Source organism: Excalfactoria chinensis, chromosome 3 (genome assembly GCF_039878825.1).
Source record: "Excalfactoria chinensis isolate bCotChi1 chromosome 3, bCotChi1.hap2, whole genome shotgun sequence".
NCBI classification, from domain to species: Eukaryota; Metazoa; Chordata; class Aves; order Galliformes; family Phasianidae; genus Excalfactoria; species Excalfactoria chinensis.
Genome location: NC_092827.1, coordinates 29,224,492 through 29,232,795, shown reverse-complemented (window position 1 = coordinate 29,232,795; position 8,304 = coordinate 29,224,492). Strand labels below are relative to the sequence as shown.

At 39.4% G+C, this 8,304-nt stretch overlaps 1 long non-coding RNA gene across 1 annotated transcript; it reads right to left on the bottom strand.

The window, feature by feature from the left end:
- Window positions 1-2,191: 2,191 nt before the first annotated feature.
- LOC140249424 (uncharacterized) lies at window positions 2,192-8,055 on the bottom strand. The gene is made up of 3 exons (XR_011903008.1): window positions 7,700-8,055; window positions 6,469-6,560; window positions 2,192-2,316 (listed from the first exon to the last, which is right to left on the bottom strand). It is a non-coding gene; the product is annotated as an uncharacterized lncRNA (long non-coding RNA).
- Window positions 8,056-8,304: the final 249 nt, after the last annotated feature.

Genomic DNA, 8,304 nt, shown 5'->3' with positions numbered 1-8,304 from the left:
GACAATTATAATGGGATAAAAATGGCCACTCTAAGAGGGGCACAGTTTTAAGGAGACCAGAGATCTGGCATTGGCTGTGGCTTCTGAAACCCAATTTATAGCTTAATAGGGTCCTGTATGCTCTCTGCTATGCTAATAGCAGACCTAAACATTTTGCAGAGTTGCCACACCAAGAAGGGAGTGTTCCACAAAGTAGCATGTCAAGAGACACTGATGGAGAAGTTTAGGACACAACTATGAAATTGCTTTTCACTTTCAGAGTCAGATAACTAAATAGAACCTTGCTAACTAGGCACAACCTGGCCCAGAATGCTTGAACAACCATTCAATTTCAAAGTGATTTCAAAACGTTGAATTTACTGAATATTGTTTCCATCAATCTTACATTTTTGTCATTCCGCTGACTTTGTGAAACTAGTTACTTATGACTTTCGTTTGTCTAAAACTGAATTAAGCTCTAATATCCTATCATATTATTAAGCACGTGGATGGATCATATGGGGGTTACTCCCTTTGGAATGACAGTTTTGCAAAATCTACAGTGCATGCAGGTGACATCTGACTACTGCTTTTTAAAGTGATTTGTTGCCTACCTGCACAGCTAGATGAGAAACTTGTAGTGATTTGCTGAGGATATCCAGATGTTCTGCTCTTCTTCCTACATGGGCTGGTCTCTCTAACTGCACACCAGCTTTGAATCTTATAAGAGTAAATATTAAGGAAAGAAAAAAGAACTTTTCTGTCACTAATTCCTCTCATTTTTCCAAAGAAATTTGAGCTTTCAGTAGATGTGGAGAAAGTGACTACAGTATATCAGCTATAAGCACTGGTAAGGAGCAAGACAGATTAAAAAGTAGACAAAAGAGCAATGAAAAATGAAAAGAGGAAAAGAACAATGAAAAAAACTCCACAAATCTGCTTTAGAATTATTCCTAAATGCATTAAATGGATCAGGTTTGTTTCAAGCCAGTTCAGCAAATTCTGGCAGGGTAAACATTGGAGAGTGCTTCTGAAAACCTGGAGATTTGAAGACCCCCAGCCGAGCTATCAGATGTTCTAGAAAACAGCATCAGCATGATTAAGGCTTCTGAATATGGGTGAGGTGATTCTGGCTACAGCATTTCTTAGAGGGCCCGAAGAGTCTGTGGCTTTGGTACTCTGTGCCTGAGTGCTGCTGGTCTCATCAAGGTCCAGTGCCAGATATGTATCATGCAGCACAATTTGGGAAGGTGCTCAACACTGTCATTGTGTGAAGTGGTAAAAACACATGTGCTTTTCTGATTTTGACAAAGGGCAACGTGTAGGATGAGAAGATCAGCTTTATTTGTAGCGTGTGGGAGAATTATTACTGCACTCCTATTCTGGCCTGCAGTTTCTTGCCACTCTCTCTGAAGAGGACAGAAGGAAGAACCATCAGCCTCTATGAAGAAGAAAAATGAAAATTAATAATAATAATAATAACACAAAAAAACTATAAACAACCACAAAACCAGACCAAACATGCAGAAATGCATCTTTCCAAGACTGCTTTTTTCCATTGTGTCCATACTCTGTGCTGTTTGCCTTGGCTCAGAGAGCTCAGGGGGTCTGTGTCATTCTCATACACTTTCCAAACTAAGATATCACAGGTCTGGCATCCTTCCTTCTCCTTCATGTTCTTCTTGAAGTTCCCTGTCCTTCACAGTATAAGTAGCCTTTCCCTAAATTCCTACCTGACACTATGACAGTGTGTCATTCTCTCCTACCCCCCGATCCATTCTCAATAAATATTTATTCTAAATGAACATAACTAATTCCACAAAGGGAAAACTGTTTCTTAAAGCAGCTACTGCTGCCTCATTTCCAACCATGTGACACAGGCAGATGAACGAGACACATGCTACATCTTCCTCATATGATAGGAGGCAGACCTGTCACATGGCACTGGAGAGGAGAAAGAAATAGCCACTATTTACCCTTCTGCTTCACGCTGCAGCCATAAGTTTCTGCCTCTATTTGCCATGTCATTCACCTGCATGGCAATCACCTCTCTGGTGGTAGTGGGTATGTTTGTCATAGACTGCCCAGGCCTTTCCAGACCAAGGAACTAACTAATAATATAATCTTTCTGGCCTTTAAACTCTGTCAAGTAGTGTCATGGAATGAATCTGGTGAAAGCAATCTTGGCCACTGTCAATTTACAAGCACCTTCATGCCATGGCCTTTCAAAGCTTGCTCCAGCATATTGGCTTGGTTGATTGAATCACAATTGCGTCCTTCCCAAATGACACCACAGACCCCCGAGTTACTCCTGGATTTCATGTCCTTATTGTTCATCTGAAAAAAGAATCATAATTTCCTTTATCAGACAACTACCTTTTATCGTGCCTGTTTTGCTCTATGTCATAACAAATGCATGACCTGTAAGTCTTACAATGATAGCTGTGTGTACAACTACCTGTTGGTTAAAAGACTGACCTATGTTTTATTAATATTTATAGATATAAATTTTTAATACACAACAATTCTGCATTATTGAATAGGTGACTTCCTGCATCTTAATGGTTATGGAATAGGAGTGGGCTCTTTGTAGTTAACATTGCAATACATTTTTCATTATTAAATATAAAGTACCTACTTCTAACCTCCTCAAAAAAAGAAATCCCCTCAGAAAACATATTGGTACTATGGTGTAAATTCTCTCAGGAGGTATACAATTTATTTGTGACAAGTTTGCCTAAGGGATTTAGATTTATGGTACAAGAGTTTCCCATATCTGGAAATAGTTACTAAGTTTCTCTTTAGAGTTGTTAAATTATTCGAACATCAGTTTGGGATCACTTACTCAGTTTTGGAGATGACTGCATTCTTATTTGCAAATTGATCTTCATGTTTTAGAAGGTGAATGTTGCCAAAATAAGATATTCCAAACATTCAGTTCTTGGACTAAGATTGGTATGTAGATTCAGGCTTTTGTAAATTTATTTTGAAAGCAAGACCTTTGCTAAGGTTCTTAATAGTTGCTTCATTGTAAAGTAATTGCATTTTAGAGGACAACTTGGCATTTCCAAGGAGTTACATAAAAATAAAATGATGCCTATGACCATGTTGCCTACAGCCATCCCACCATGGTAATGCCCGATCTCGTCTATGATTCTATGAAAAATATGGACCATATGGCATAAGAAGGTCAGTTTATTTCTTAGGAAAAAAACCCAAAGCAATTAGTCACAACAGTCATGTTTTAATTCTTCTCTGCCAGCTAAATATTCTATCAATAGTATCAAGGTCCAGTTTGTGTGTTTTTGTGATAGTAAGACTTTCAGTGGTGGCATATGAACAGTGAAGAAGAGTTTCTCTGGACTAACAAACTTGACAGCATTTCACCATTAGACGGGTTGTGTTGTTCACAGGCTGTTATTGAAGTAAGGACCGTTGTGTCCTTCAAATAAAAGAGTCAATCCAAGGAATTTTCATTTAGGAAGGGATGCTCCATGTGAATACCACAATCACAGAGTAGTCTAGTATAATCAGTAGACCATTCTCTTAGAATGTCTCTTAATGTCAAATTTGTACTGCATAAAAATTAGTCATGCCAAGGTTTTTCTTCTCAAAATCTTCAATGTGGTTCGAGCTGGGACTGTTTGGATTTTTTTAATGATGAAATACTCATCTTGAAAAAGCTGTTTGCCATATCAGCCTTCTTTTATGTTTCATTTTAATATATAACTTTCAACTACAACTGAGCCCACCTGATATTATTTCCAAAATACATATATATGCCAGTGAACCAAAGATTCAGCTGATGGATTTGCCATTGTAATTCCTTATTTGCAGGATATCATGGCCATGTTTACCTACAACGAATGTAAAGAAAGCTATAAATCTTGAAATCTGTGCAGAAGAGTTGGTGCTGCTTTGAAAGCCACTCACACTAATTGAAGAAAATTGGTCATGTATGTGATTAAGAGATATAATTCAATATTCGGAATAGTCAGTAATTCAAATCTGTATGTTTTGAATTAATTTGGATCATGTGTCATCTTAGAAATTGCATGAATTCTCCAGTTTTAGAAAACAAATGCTCACCCAGAATTTGGAAATGGGGCAAACCGTACAGTTTTGTTATCTGCCCTGTTGTGTACCCACATCCCAGTGACAGTCAGATGAAAGTACTTGCACACAGTGACTGAGGCAACTAATAAACATTTCATTACACTCAGTGAAAGAGATCTTGTTACCATAGATTCTTTCCTGATGTATTTCTCATGTTGTCCAATAGGCAACTGAGAAATAAATGTGTTCACAAAGAAAAACAACAAATACCACCACACTGTGATGGTATACTTAAAACAATAATAATTAGTAATTAAATATTTAAAATGCAATGTTTCCCTCTGATTTCACAGCCCCTGAAATCCATCCACATCTGTGAAGCTCAAATTCACTCCATTTTTATCTTGATCTGCAAATAAATATTATTTTTTTACGCATGAGTCAATCTAATAACCTAAAGAAAGATCAGAGTTTCTGTGTATATGGAATATAACGCGTGTGCGCCATTTTCCAGTAGAAGTGTATGAAAATGCAGCAACACTTCAAGACGGTCACTGCCATAATTCATTTCTGAACACCACAAAAATAGCAAGACACCCACTCATTAGACAGTGCTGTAAAACAAATAACAAAGGCAAGAACATTGTTTCCTTTCATCTTCAGAAATGCAAGCTGGCAAGCTCTCCTGGGGTGTGATTATCAGTTTCTCAGCTGGGGGTACTTGCAAATGAAATTATGTCTTTTGCTGTTAACCTTTGATGACATCAGTAATTCCCACATCTAGGAGACAATGCCTGGTAATGGACATGGAGGAGGAACATGCACTGACTCACGCTGCAAACAGCCACATCGAAACACGGACTTGGATGAGTTTAGCTTCCAAGTCAGCTGCTAAGCAAACACCAAGTTTTCAACAGCACTCAGAAGCTCAAGGCTCCCACAGTGATGCTATGAGGAGATTTTCAGGCACCAGCTTCTCTGAAAAAATCCACTTATTGCTTTAGGTGCTGGAAGCAGCTGCATTCTTCTAATGAGCTGCCCCTCACAGACTTTTTCAGCCTCAGGGAACAGTGGCTCAGAGGCACTGCCTTGCTCTGCCATTCCTCTGCCATTATTTTCACTTACCCCTTCCCTCACAAGACTGCGCTGCCTGCGTTTTACTGCTGTCACAGCTCCTTCCTATCTCAGCGGTAAGTACGGACTGTGTTCTTTTGTGTCTGTCCAGCAGAATGGTGTTGGAGCATCCTGCTCCAGTCCTCTGGGCTCCACTCCAATACAAGTAACATCTGCTTGCAAATTACCCTAGTGCTAGGAGACAATGATGTATGACCTTTCACAATACTGGGCGAGGTATCGATCAGTGCCATTGATCCCATGTTTGAGTGACTGTCTCACCCAGGAAGACAAGTGAAGTAAAAAAAAGTCTGACAGTGTATGCAAAAGCCTGTGTCTGATTGGAAACTTCAAAACCGCTTTTTTTTTTTTTTTTTTTTTTTTTCTTATTTATTTTATTTTATCATATCATACTATGTCATACTATTGTTTTACTCAGAGGGGTTTGGGGCCATGGCACAGACTGCTTGCACTATCCCTGTAGGCACTCAAGGCCAGTCTGGATGGAGCCCTCAGCAGTCTGTTCTGGTGGGTGGCAGTGTGGGTTAGCTTTGAGGTCCTTTCCAACCCAAACCATTTAAAAATCTCTGATTTTTATAATTGTTTAATTGTTTTAAAAAGCGGTTTCTCCTATGCAAACAACTTGTTTTATTTGGTTTCTTTGGTTTTTGAATGGACAAGCTACTTTAGGGTATCACACAAACATTTACTTGTGTGAGTAATCCCTAATTACAGAGCCACTGCTCTGCCCTGTAGGAAACACTTTGCAGATAAGACACAGGACCGGTCAGTACATTTGCTAGGGCTAGATTCACACATTGCACATATGCTTTTCTCTTTTGGAAGGCATTTTTCTAATTTTTAACAACCACCTGTAAGAAACAGCTCTTATTTCTTTGTATCACTTTAATGGGACATCATTAGTGGCTTGTTTTATCTTGAAGAGACAACTAAGATTGGCTTCCAAACGGCAAGAGATAAAACTAGATCACCTCATAAGCCAGCTCTTAATACTTCCAGAGTCACAGCGGTAACATACGGTGTTACCTGAAACTACATGATCCACAAAAATAAGCACTTTTGCTTCTTTTAAAACTGTTCTACACAGACCTACCCACAGTATGACAGCTGGCTAGGTGAGGTCATGCAGTGACACCCCATTTCAGAAGGAGCACATAGGCAAATTTCTGCTAATGCCATACAGATTCTATGAATAATGGATTTAGCAGGCATGCATGCTAAAGTGGGGTAATGAAGATGCTGTCCTTGGTAAGTGAATTCATGTTAAAATAGGAAAATAACTCCATATATCATTCTTACATCTGCAATTCCAAACAGATCTCTGGTATCACCTGGGCAGGGAGATTTGCAGCAGAATGAATTTCATCAGAACATCCCAGTTTTCTGGGAGGCTGCAAAAGAGTTTAAATAGATATTTTCAGATCGAAAGCAGAGTAACTAAGGAGATGGCAGAGAAATAACTACAAGTTCCACATAAAATGTGAATGTTTAGGAAATGTTTTCATAAGGAAGCGGAGTGAACAAACAGATGCTGATTCCGTGCAAGAGGCTTCTAGTGCAGATGCTCAATTGTTCCAGTGCACTCACCTCCAGAAGGATATTCTGCTTTACCTCTCATTGCTAGTGGCATGTGATATACTGCTTATGAGACACGCTGTGCAGAATTTCTCTAGTAACAAATCAAAATTTAATGTTTCCATTTTTTTTTTCTTCCTTAAAAATTTAATTTACACATAGTATAAGAAATCTTTCTTTGATAAGGTCAACAACCCTGCAGTCAGCCTCCATAAAACATCTCTCTTATCCCTTCTGGATAATGCCATGTTTCATTGCTCCTCTTGCCAATACCTTGGACTGCAAACCACTGCTTAGGCAAGTCAGTCCTGTCCTTGCATCCAGTCCTTTCCAACCTCATCCTTAGGTTCTCCTCTCAAGATTATTCTTAATTGAATTGGTAAGTACAACTGATAAATGAAAACACCTTAATTGCTGAAGCACATCTCACTGAAATCCTACTCTTTATATTTTGCCACCACTGGAAGAAAACCAAATAAGCCTCCCACTGCCATCCTGCCACACAAACGCTCAAATGTCTGGAAACAAGACACTAGGAAGCCCAGCCTGATCCATTTAGAACTGGCATAACCTATAGTCTGTCTCCTTTTCTGGTACTGCTTCCCAATGCCTGATAAAATAGGCACAGAAGAAACAAACAGCAGCTTAATTAAGTCACTCTGATATGGTAAATGTAGAGTTGCTTTTTATCTACCACCTATTTACCAAAGCATTAAACTGGATTCTGGGACAACTTTGTTCCTGATTTTTTAGCCTTACTAATAAATAATTGTGTTACAAGGCATTTTTCATCTAAGCTTCCCCCTCTGGAATACTTCTCAGCTTTCTCACTGAGACTCGTGCATCATTCCACCTGCAGTGCTTGAGAGCACCAGCCCATGCAGCCTGGGTACTGTCAAAGACTGAGCACAACATCAACCCACTCTCCTCAGTGTGTCTGCAGGCTTCTACTCACCTCTGCAGAAGAAGGAAAGTGATTCCCTGCGTAGGCATCTCCATGGTCAATGAACTCTTCCCGTCACCTCTCACATCACTTGTCAGGGATATATGCTGGCACCAAATGAGCAGAAATGAAAGCAAAAGCCTTCCTTGCTGGACAAATCAAGCCTGACAATTGGCTTGCAGTGGATGCCAGAGAGATTCTGAATATTTTGGCAGAAATGCAGGCTTTTTCTAGGTGAGAATCTGCCTACATAGAATTTATGCAAACATTTCCTTGCTTGGTCTGTAGCCACCCCTTTGCAGCTTAGTGGTTCAGCGCTATCTCCATTTCTTTACATAATTCTGAGTTTAAAATACTACCATCACCTAAAATAAGAGGAGTTTCAATTACAGTGTTCTCTGAAATGAAAGAGGTGGAAGCCAGTTTGACAATTTAAGCTGATAGCTAAGATACTGCTGTACTAGCATTTTTGGCACCTGGCCTAGGGAGGAAATAAACAGAGGGAGGGAAGGGACAAAGAGAAAGGAGGAATAAAGGGGGTGAGAGGGATCCAGTCCGTGGAATATAACACCATGTATTTATTATAAAGGAAGCTTTGTCATCAGTGAAAAGAGAGA